The following is a 12,843-nucleotide window of genomic DNA, read 5'->3' as shown; positions in this document are numbered from 1 at the left end:
TAAATTTCATATAATTTTTATGTGTGACAAAATATTACTCTTCTGTCAAATTTTCTCAAGCATTAAAAAGTGTATGGACACATTTGTGACCCATACAAAAACAAATGATGGGCTGGATTTGACCGGTGGGCCATAGTTGGACAACTCATGTATTAATACTATGACATACATACATACTCTAAACATTTTCAACATAATGTTTCTATTCATTTCTATTGGAAAAAAATGAACTTACAGTGTTAGCAGACAGAAATCTCACTTCATAGGTAAGCTTTTGACAGTTTTTAATTCACCTATTTATATATTCCAACACTGCGTATCAGGATGATTAGGGAGAAAATAACTATCTTTCATTTAGTGGAGTCAAAATGGTTTACGTTAATCATATATAGAAACAAAATTGGATTAATAATACTTCTATTTCAACCTCAAAGGAGAACTGGAAGAACTAATTAGTGATTTTCCATCAAAGAAGTAAAATTTCTACACAAATGTGGAATTTAATAAGGCACACAGACCTAGCTTTAATCAAATCCAATTAGGAATGCCTAGATTCCCACAAAGGAGACTGCAGGGTGATTGCTGACTTTACTGGAGAATACATGCTTGTATCTCTTTGTTCAACACGCTCAGTGAGTGCATTTAAAATATAATTTGGTTGCACACAGCTTTCCCACAATTTATCACATAAAATGAAGAACTGTAAGATGATACAAAAGCATCTATAAAATTTTCATCCACCCACTCTCGACCATGCACACCGAAAAGCACAAGTTGAAGACTAAAAGAATATTATCACCTAGTTCTTACTTCAAAATCATCAGTGGAACCCAAAAGGCCTCTAGCTATCACCTTACAAAGATATTTCTCCAAGTGTCAGAGAAGCCATTGGTATATGTGAAGCAGAATAGACCTTTCAATGGCATAGGGGCTAGGGGTGCAGACTCTCTGCCCACTCGAAAATCCAAGTGCAATTTATAGTCTGCCCTCCTTATCTGTGGATTCAATCAACTGTGAACTATATAATACTGTAGTACCTACTAATGGAAAAAAGAACCCTCATATAAGTGGACCCATGCAGTTCAAACTTGTGTCGTTCAAGGCTCAATTGTATGTTGAATTTTCAAATTTAGAAAATTTCAAAATACTAGAAAACAACCCTTTTAGTCATTACTCTGGAGTCTGTCTTCTTGGCCAGCCTTTCCTCTTTTCTGTACTCTGCTTCAGCCATTGTTTAACTCACAAACCTCTTGAGCATGGTTTGAACTACAAACCAGGGACTGAACTTCAAACCATGGACGATTTATTTGCTCCCTTTACCTTCGGGAACATAAGGTTTGCAGCAGCCTCTAGACACCACATGTGGGTGCTTGCTAAGAACTAGATGCTTTCTCAGTGGTGGCAAAATCTTGGCTCCTCTGATTTTACCATGAATTGTAAAGTGGAAACTCCTATACATATCAAGTATGAGTATAAAGTGACTAGTCTGAATTTGGGCTGGGCTCCACATGTTCCTATGTGGTACAGGAGCCATTAGGTGTGACTCGGTGGTTTTGGAGTCAAACTCTGCCACAAATCTTGAGTTTAATTTTAGTGGAAAAATCTCAAACGTCATAAATTTCCTTGCATGCTTCCAATTAGATATTTTGTATTTGCTTTGTTGAGTCTAATTGTTTCAATTCTCTTCGCTTCTGGCTTAGCTATGACTAGGATCATGCCAACAAAAAACTGATCTAGTCTCCAGTGGGATATTAATTTCTTTTCTAAAGGAAAATTAGATTTTAAAATTCCAGATTTCCATAGTTTTCCACAAAACACTTTATCGGACACTAAAGCTTACCTTTATTAAAGTCCTTACTGGCAAATAACTTTACAGATGTGCAGTGGATCACAGGAAAATAAAGTAACTTTCCTAAAAGTTGTCAGGGAAACATAGGTTCCTTGAATTTGAATATTTTGCTTATTCCTTTGAGTTTTTCCCCATTTAGATTTTAAAAATCACTTTAAATTATTGTTAAGTTAAATAGGTTTTCCTTAAGGCTGAGTCTAATCTCTCTGGACATTACAGAACATTTCAAAAACACTGTTAGAAATAGTAGAAATTTTTTTCCTCTTTCAAGTTTTATACTAAATTTTCATCATTTACCTTAAAGGATATCCTCTTAAGTATAGTTTCCTCAATTGGAATTTGACTATTTTCCTCATATCTTCTACTTAAAATGATATTTCAGATGGTTTTGGAAATGTTCACCATTACATCAACTATTCAACAGGAGTCACTTTTCATTTTTCAGATGAAGTCAATTCTACAGCATGAGCTTCAGGAACAGACTTAAAAGTCAGTTCTTATACTCAAAGCTTAGATCACTGAACCATATAGTCCTGTAAAGAATATAAAAATGATGTACATAGTAAAATAGTTTCCTTAAATACTTCTGTATGTTTCTCTAATGCCTGTAAAAGAGGCAAAGTTCTCAATTTTTAATTCATAAATTAGCACTAGTATTAATATTCAAATATATCTTCAGATTCAAAAAATGATTAGATATTAAGCCTCTTACTAGATCAAGGATAAGAGAAGGTGATACACAAATACCTAACTTTACAAAACTTAGAGAAGAGAGGAAACTGTTGTTATGTAGAACTAACCAAAGAAACATGGAGATGAACAACATGACCTAAAATATTAATGTTAATCTGAAGACTAAACCAATGGAAGGCAGGCAAGAACTAGAATTGTGAGTCCTAATTGCAGTGTGTTTTTCTAAGTAGTAAACTGAACAGCAACTATTCTATTCATTCTTTCCATCAAGAAATGAGGATTTCTTGGACATCAACCATGAGTGAGGCACTGGAAATTCAGTCACATGTTGCCCTTCATGGACTCATGACTGAACAAGAGCTCCTAATCTGTAAGAACAAGGCATCTCCTACCATTTGTAATGAAATACTTCTTATTGCCCAATTCAAAGTTTCAAAAGATTTCTTAACTATATTAACAAAAAAATATCAAGTGTTCATAGCAGTTGCTTTGGGTGTGGTATAAAATGACAACTTCCCAGTCTCAGGGGTTAAGGGTAAGATGTTTTACTACATTCAGATGTGCCAGTTACTGCAACTGGGACTAGAAAACTTTTAGATGTATTGAGATAAATTCAAGGAGGAGAAATGCTTGTCTTGCCTGACAATAAAAATATTGGTTATCATTTCTGGATCCATCACTGAAGCATTCTACTTGGGCTCTTGGTGCTTCAGTTTCCTCATCTATAAACGAACTAATTGGATTAAATCTTTAAAATCTCTCTCTAGAATTTAATTCAAGAATTTTTAAATGGGGAGAAGTTGGTTTATTCACCTGCCTTATATGAACTGAATAACAACAAGTTCTAGGGTTAAAATAATCAAGGAACTATGATAAGCAGAAGAAAGGAAACGACATAGAGCATTTGCTGCCAAGAATTAGAAGCCAGACAGAAGACATTAACAGCAATCCACAGCAACTTGGCTGCACGATGCTTGAGTTGAGCTTGTAGGACATGCATCTTAACCAAACCAAACCAAACCAAACCAAACCAAACTCTTGACTATATAATCCCTTCCTGCCTAATCTTTCATCTAGTCCTGTCAGTTCTATCTCTAAATTATATCCCCAATTCATTGATGTCCTTTCATTTTCACTGCGACCATACTATTAATGTTCAAGCCACCTCATCTTTCACATGGGGTAAGGAATAACCCAACTGGTCTTCCTGCTTCTGTATTTATCAATCCAAGTAATTGTTTTTTCATTGAAAATTTCAAATTTTTATTAGTTTCTTGAACTGTGGGTCATACTCAACATGTTTTAATTTCTCCATGTCTTATTGCCAAGAAACAAATTATTAATATGTCAACTTTAAAAATTTATTGTGAAACACTCTCTTATTTACAGATGAGTTGCAAAAAGAGTAGATGGAGTCCCTCTACACTCTTCACTCAGTGTTTCCTAATGTCAGCATCTTATACATAACCCTAATACATTTGTCGAAACTGAGAAATTAACCTTGATGCAAGACTATTTTACTAAACTACAGACTTCACTCTGATTTCACCAGTTTCTATTCCAGGTTCCTATCCAGAATATCATCTTGTATTTAGTCATCACATCACCTCAGTCTCCTCAAATCTTCTGGGACATATTTCTGAGACATATGTTCATAGTCTTGTCTTATTTTTAATAACTTTGACACTTTTGAAGAATGCTAGTCAGGTGTTGGATCATTGGAAAAGTGAGAGTTCTAGAAAAACATCTACTTCTGCTTTATTGACTATGCCAAAGCCTTTGACTGTGTGGATCACTACAAACTGTGGAAAATTCTAAAGAGATGGGAATACCAGACCATCTGACCTGCCTCCTGAGAAATCTGTACGCAGGTCAAGAAGCAACAGTTAGAACTGGACATGAAACAACAGACTGGTTCCAAATCGGGAAAGGAGTACATCAAGGCTGTATATTGTCACCTGATTATTTAACTCATATGCAGAGCACATGATGAGAAATGCTGGACTGGATGAAGCACAAGCTGGAATCAAGATTGCCAGGAGATATATCAATAACCTCAGATATGCAGATGACCCACCCTTATGGCAGAAAGCGAAGAAGAATTGAAGAGCCTCTTGATGAAAGTGAAAGAGGAGAGTGAAAAAGTTGGCTTAAAGCTCAACATTCAGAAAACTAAGATCATGGCATCTGGTCCCATCACTTCATGGCAAACAGATGGGAAAATGGTGGAAACAGTGGCTGACTTTATTATTTGGGGCTCCAAAATCACTGTAGACGGTGATTGCAGCCAGTTAAAAGATGCTTACGCCTTGGAAGGAAAGTTACGACCAACCTAGACAGCATATTAACAAGCAGAGACATTGCTTTGTCAACAAAGTCCATCTAGTCAAAGCTATGTTTTTTTCTAATAGTCATATATGGATGTGAGAGTAGGACCATAAAGAAAACTGAGCGCAGAAGAATTGATGCTTTTGAACTGTGGTGTTGGAGAAGACTCGAGAGTCCCTTGGACTACAACAAGATCCAACCAGTCCATCCTAAAGGAAATCAGTCCTGAATATTCATTGGAAGGACTGATGCTGAAGCTGAAATTCCACTACTTTGGCCACCTGATGTGAAGAACTGATTCATTTGAAAAGACCCTGATGCTGGGAAAGATTGAAGGCAGGAGGAGAAGGGGACAACAGAGGAAGAGATGGTTGGATGGCATCACTGACTCAATGGACATGAGTTTGAGTAAACTCTGGGAGTTGGTGATGGACAGGGAAGCCTGGCGTGCTACAGTCCACGGGGTTGCAAAGAGTCAGACACGACTGAGCAACTGAACTGAGTCAGGTGTTTGGTGAAATGTCCCATGCCTCTCAATTTGAGTGTTTGATATTTTCTCATGATTAGCCTGGAGTTATATGAATTTGGGGGAAGGGTATCACAGAAGTGAAGCACACTTGGTCTTCTTATTCTCCAAACATACTAAGTTCAGTTCTACTCTGGGCTTATGTACTAGCTGCTTCTTCAGCCTAGAGTGTTTATTCCCTTAAGTATTTGTAAGGCTGACTCTTGCTTGTCATTGGTATAACTGCTCAAATGTCATTGCCTGTATAGTTTATCCCTTATTTCTCTCAGATTACCTTCCATTCACCTTGCAGTTGACACTGAGCAACAGGGGTTTAAATTGTGAGTTCTCACTTAGACAGAGGTTTTTTTCCAATAGTAAATAGAGCAGTACCACACAGTCCTTGGTTTGTTGAATTTGCAGATGCAGAAGAACCCAGGATACAAAGGAACTATGGATCCAGAGGGCCAACTAGAAGTTATATGCAGATTTTCAACTGTGTGGAGGGTCAGCATCTGTAACCCACACGTTGTTCAAGGGTCAACTGTATTTTATTTTTCTTTTCCTTTCATCTTACCTGTTACTATTTTCAATTATATATATTTAACTTGTTTATTGTTGATTTCTCCTTCTAGAATGTAATTCAACAACTTGTTCATTATTATAATCCATATCTTAAACAGTGTTTGGCACATATTGATAATTAATAGTTGTTAAGTAAATAAATGAATATTACAAAGACTCATAGACCTCAAACTTTAGAGTTTTTAGAGACTTTAATTATTTCTACTTCCTCATATTGTAGATTGGTTAGGTTCCAGAAAGGTGAAGGGCAGGCAAGCTAGTCACTTAACCTAGTCACATAGCTAGCTAGTGGCAGAGTCAGTGATAGAATCCAGGTTATTTGATTTATACTTTAGAGTATACTCCATACTTCTTTGATATTTTTGAATAGAATTTTAGTTTTGACTTTGGCTGTTACTGGTTTCCAATCCACTTTTTTTAAAAATTATTTTTTATTTAATTTGGCTGTGCTGGGTCTTTGTTGCTGCAGGAATAGGAACTACTCTTCAGTGTGGTGGATGGGCTTCTCTCATTGCCGTGGTTTCTCTTGCTGCAGACCACGGGCTCTAGGGCACACGGGCTTCAGTAGTTGCAGTTCCTGGGCTCTAGAGCACAGGCTCTATGGTTATGGAGCATGGGCTTAGTTGCTCTGTGGCATGTGGGATCTACCCAGATGCAATTAATAATTTCTCAGCTTCCCACAATTCTAACTATAAGTGTCTCTTTATTTTCTTTGGTACTTCCTTTCTTTGTAATCTCAATTTGAACCTGTTATACATTAAGTTTTCTATTAAAAAGATGTTTTTACGGGGTAAGTCCCTTTCTCCTTCTTGGAACTCTTTTTCCCTTGAGTTCCCTTTCTCCATTGCCTACTATTTTTCTTCTTACCTCTCAGACCACTTCTCAGACTCTTTCTCTGAGCTAATCTACCGGTGAAAATGTTTTCACTCTGAAATGATGATGTGGCCATTTTCTAATGTTTAACATACACACACTCTCTCGCTCTTAAATCTTACTCATTCTATATCTTTGTGTAATACTTATAGGTATGGTCCATATCTCCTGTAGGGATGTGAAGGTGATCAAGCTACATTTTCAGCTCTCATATTTCTATCTGAACTTCATATTTAGATTTCCAACCACATAGTAATTGGACAGGTCTGCTTATCACATGGTGATCGGCCACTCAAAGCACTATTTTGACCACATCTTACTGAGATTTGCCTGGAAATACATCTTCTACTTAAATAAGCTACAGGATATATTATACAACACAGAGAATATAGCCAACATACAGTACATAACTATACATGAAGTATAACCTTTAAAAATTGTGAATCACTATGTTGTACACTTGAAACTTATATAATATTGTAAATCAACTATACCCCAATAAAAATAAGAAAGAAAGTTAAATAAAGGAAGAAAACAAGGAAGCAAGGAGGAAAGAAGGGAAGAAAAGAATCTGCAACAATTCCAGTAGGATCTGCTGGACTTTGCCAAAATTAATAAAACTAGTTAGAACTTTGATAAAATTGATGTAGAGGAAAAGAACACATATAAAACTCCAAATTAAGTGCTGGAAATACTTGTCCTTTTCCCACCACAATTTGTTATGAGTGAAAATTGACATGGTTTGCATTGTTGCTAAATGAACTCTGAAAAAGTTTCCATATTCTGGCCTGAGCAAATGAGCACATTATAAGAACATCAGAGGGACAATGATTCGATTGATTTCAAAATGTTGTCAGAATGCATGAATCAGGCACATACAAAAGATAGAAAGATCTAAGACTGCATGTTTACCTTGTACTTCTGATTTCATGTTTTTACTTATAAAATTCTTAGATTAAACTTTAGCCCATTCCTTTCAAAGTGCAAAACAAACCACAAGACTGGAATTTCTACTGGAAATTCCATGAAGGAATCCTCTTTGTCCTAGTGAATGAATATTACTTTGTAATTCAGGAGAAAATATACTAAGGCAGGAGACATTTGATCAGGTAGAGAAGGAATACTAAAACAATTTAGTTAAGGAGACAGTACTTGGAAAAATTAAAGAAAAGGAAGGGGATAGACTAATGTCTAGTATAGATTGGCAAAAAGATTTATGCTGAGATTGCTTTAGTAGCAGATGTCTGGTTTTTGGCATTGAATTCCAAGTTTAAATACAGGCCGAATGGGAAGGATCAATGAGTGATGCTTGCTTTGGGTGTGGAGTTGGGGACTGATAGCACCCACCCATGTATTTACCAACCTGAGTTTAAGGGCGTCATCATGCTGAAAGGGAGTCTGGTGCTTGTGATGTAAATGTGATTCCTGAAAATGGAAGGAAAAAAACTAATTTTACAAACCCCACAAAATGGGTAAAACATTGATTAGGTAAAAGACAATATCTGCCATGGGAAGATATGATTAATAGCCCTTGAAGGAAATTCTACATCTTAGTAATGGCTGGAATTTGTGAACATTGATATTGTTGAAATAGCATGATATAAGAGGTAAATTATCAAATAAGGATCAGAGAATCTAGATATCAAAACAAGGAAAACACACATTCCTATCATCCAGAGATGCACGACCTAAACATGACTGATTCGTTCCACTAAACCTAACATTAAAAATTGTGAATGAAATATAATATAAGCCCAAAGTTTAAACAAATATTTGATGTTCAGGCTCTTCTTCTAGTTTGTCTTTATTTTAATGCTGATTCGAAGTTGAGCTTTTCTCTCAACTTGTCAATCAGGCTATCTCTCTCCTTTTCCCTTTCAGTTTAATTAGGTTTATTTTATATACAACTCTGAGATGAAATGTAATAGAAAACAAAGAAAAGACAAAGAAAATTAAATGACTAATCACCTATTTAAATTAGAGGCTTATCTCCTATCTCTTTCCTTCTAGTTGGCTGGCACCTTTGCAAAACAATAATGCCACATTTAAGCTATTCTGTTTGTTTCACTGCTGGCTAAGTAGAAGCATCTAGGAAATAGATGTCTCCTACCACATTTTATGTGGTTTAATTTATGCATTTGAACTGGCTATTTTCTTAAAATGGGGAGATTATAAAAGTTTTAATACGCCATCTTTGATAAATAAAATCTCAACTTTTTTCTAGAACTCAGACATAATTTGTTCTTTTCATTCCATGAAACTTTTAAAAAGTCAATTTACTAAAGATACAAGCTTAGTAAAATTAACTCTGTGCTCAACCTTTCCCTATATCATTGATTTGTGCCTTCTCTCTTCTTTAAGGAAGAAGGTAGAAATCCAACTTTTGAGAAGGCAGGTTTATTTCAGAAAGGGCAGGGTCTTTGCCCCTTGAAGCAAATCCTCAAGGGGACAAGTGAAAACACAGCTCTGAGATGATACTTCTTATGGAAAAAATGGAAAGGTCTCCCCAAATTACTTGATTAGTTCTCATAATACCAGCATGTTGTGATTAACTATTTGGGGAAAAGAAGTGCATTAACAAATGTGATTAAATAAATATTTATTGAACACCTACTTCAGTATGTGCAAGATCCTACAGAGAAATACCAGGATAAATAAAAGAAAGACTTTTTATCAAAGAAGTCATGGCTAGTGGAAGACTTGACCATTCACATAGATTTATCTATCTGTATCAAAAATTTGATAAGGATAAACAAAATAAACATACCCAGAGACATAAGGTCAGAGAATTATCTTCCTTAAGATGATTTATTTGGCGAGTGGTAGAGGTGGGTGTTGACTCCAGATTTACTAATTGCAAAGGCACCTCTTCACAACTTAAAAAATACTCATTAGGCATGCATGTACTGGAAAGAACCCCATTAAATGGTAGCAGGGAGATGGGAGTTGGGGTGTGGGGGAGGGAAACAATGAAATTAGATGACACTGTTATGTGATTTACTTGGAACAATAATTAGGGGGAAAAAATTTCAATTTGTAAGTAAGAGAATGGTAGTATATTATACACATGTGTATATTTACTGTGTGTGCTAAGTGGCTTCAGTAGTGTCTGACTCTTTGCGACCCTATAGACAGCAGCCCGCCAGGCTCCTCTGTCCGTGGGAATTCTCCAGGCAAGAATACTGGAGTGGGTTGCCATTTCCTACTCCAGGGATATATACATGTGTGTATATTTATATCTATCTATCTATCTATCTATCTATATATATACACTCATATATATGAGTATATATATGCATATAGATATATATATACACTAATATATATATTTGGCTTTCCTGGTGGCTCAGACAGTAAAGAATCTGCCTGTAATGTGGGAGACCTGGGTTCTATCCCTGAGTTGGGAAGATCCCCTGGAAGAGGGCATGGCAATCTACTCCAGTATTCTTGTCTGGAGAATCCCCATGGACAGAGGAGCCTGGTGGGCACAAAGAGTCAGACACAACTGAGCGACTAAGTACACACATATGTGTAGTATTTTCTTGGTTCTAATGTGCATGTTTTCCCAGTTTAGTATTTCTGAATTCAAGATTCATCTTCCAATTATCATTTACATTTAAGCTGTTATTAAGTTGATGTTACTTCGCATAATCAATGACATTGTCGATGAAGAAACCTTGGTTCTGCTACCCACTAAGTGTATGATCTGGGCTCTCTGAGTCTCATCTCAGCTTCCTCATCTACACAATGGGAGTGATAGTATCTCATAGAGTTTATGGAGATTTATCAGATAATGTATATCAATCACTGAGCAGTGCCTGGCACAAAATAGGCCCACAGCTAAAGTTACAGTTATTGTCGTTTTTATTGTTGCTGATGTATATCAATTCACAGACTGAGCATCATTCATGGTGAAGCATCTACAAAATAACTTCACTTTCTGTCAGAATGTAATCACTGTACACAAAACATGACCATACTCTAGCCACAAACCTACTTCTTAAAAGAAAGAGATTATGATAGAGGTTGTAAAGAGGAGGCAGATTAGAGAGGGAGGGTTGCCAAGTGCTGAAAGCCTTCTTTTGGAATGTGACCTCTAAAAGAGGAACTCTTTCTCTGAAAGCACACAGATGCATCATAAGAACATGTCAATTTTCTATTCTGTGGAAGGATGAGCAAATTGTGGCTTCTCATCACTGAATTCAATAGTGAGAATAATAGAATGACAGTTATCCGATGACAATGGCAGCCATGAATGGGAAAAAGTTTCAGAAGAAAAGCAATTATATTTTGACCACAAGAAGGAAGCCGGAAGAATGATGAAAGTAGAGGGCTACATACAAGATTGCCAAGGTTACCTAGCAACAGAGTAACATTTTGTTGTTCTTGTTAGAAAATGGCAAAATAGAATAGCAAGAATAGGATGTGACACTGATCTCAGGAGGGCTAAAATGCATGACTATTATCAATTAGTTTATAATCACATCAATCTAAAATAGTGCTTTGTGGCACATACTTCAGGGGATTGGTTGCATGAACAGGTGTGTGTGAATGTGTATGTGTTAAAATTTTACAGTCAAGTCTGTAGAAAAGAGTGAAAGTGAAAGTTGCTCAGTGTCACGGCCAACTCTTCTCAACCCCATGGACTATACAGTCGTCCATGGGATTCTCTAGGCCAGAATACTGGAGTGGGTTGCCATGCCCTCCTCCAGGGGATCTTCCCAACCCGAGGATTGAACCCAGGTCTCCCATATTGCAGGGAGATTCTTTACCAGCTGAGCCACAAGGGAAGCCCATAGGAATGAGGAGCAACTCAAATATAAAGAATTCAGATAGAATGGGGAAAAACAAAATCTTAGGTACCACCCCCAGATGGAATGTGCAAGACAACAAATTAAAACTTGGGACATTCTATATAAAGCAGATGTGAGTTGGCTAAATATAAGAATTTTGCCAGTAATATTTACATTTTAGAAGGCAACTCTTAAAAGAAAATTAATTCTTCTAAGCTGTGAGGTATAGGGGTAGTGATTTTAGCACCTGCAAGGTAGGTATTTTTGAAGTAGAGAATCTCTGCAACAGCTGAGATGAGTTTACAGCCCAGTCTATTCTTCTGCCAAAGGTCAGGGTGTCAGGTGAAAAACTGACTTGTTTCAGAAAAGGCTAATACAGTCTAAAGCAGCAGCTACAGAATAGCATGCGCTATCTGTCAGTCTGAACCAGCATGATGGAGATTATTCAAATCAATCAATTAAAATCAAACTCACATACATAATGCATTTGCCACCCAACTTTGCCCTGTTTTTCTGGCTGAGTTCATAATCAAGGGAGTTAACATTCTTTAAAATGCAAAAACTCATGTCTTTAATCTTTGGAGACCTTGCTAAATAGACAATAAATTTCTACCAAGGGTAGTTCACGGAAGACTTTAGAAGGAGAGCATTGGCCAGACAGATTTCAGTGTAAGTCAAAAGGAGATCTTTCACGAAAGTGAAATATTCTCCATCTCCCCCTGTTATCGGGTCTCCTGAGTCTTAAAAACTTCGCCTTTATTATTCTTTAGTTTTCTTCACTGTGCTAAAGCAAATACAAACCAAATTATCTCATTCATGTCTAGAAGGGCTCCAGCCACATATATATGCTCTTTAGTCAGCAGCAATAGACAGCTACTCTATAGTTCCCATGCAAACCTCTAAGCATACTTAATCTCTACATCTGGAAAAGACTGCATGCTGCTTGAAGCATCACTTCAGCTGTGCACTGCTGGCAGGCTTCCTGCTGCTCAGACTTTTGCTATTTCACTGGGAGAGGCCCATGTATGGGTGCAAGGATGTCCAGAGGGAGTCCTGGAAAATCCTTTGGAGCTCCTCAGCTGGGCTCCCTTTTCAGGCTGTACAGTTGGTATATGTGGGCAATGTGCTTTAGCTTCTGTTTGTGGGGATGAGAAGCCAGCCCCCTGTGCTGTCTCAAGACTGTCAAACTCTTCAGTACCCACCTGCCATCTTCATGA

Source organism: Giraffa tippelskirchi, chromosome 3, assembly GCF_054371585.1.
Source record: "Giraffa tippelskirchi isolate mGirTip1 chromosome 3, T2T-mGirTip1v1.2.pri, whole genome shotgun sequence".
NCBI classification, from domain to species: Eukaryota; Metazoa; Chordata; class Mammalia; order Artiodactyla; family Giraffidae; genus Giraffa; species Giraffa tippelskirchi.
The sequence above is the reverse complement of the archived record's forward strand: the minus strand, read 5'-3'. Positions refer to the sequence as shown.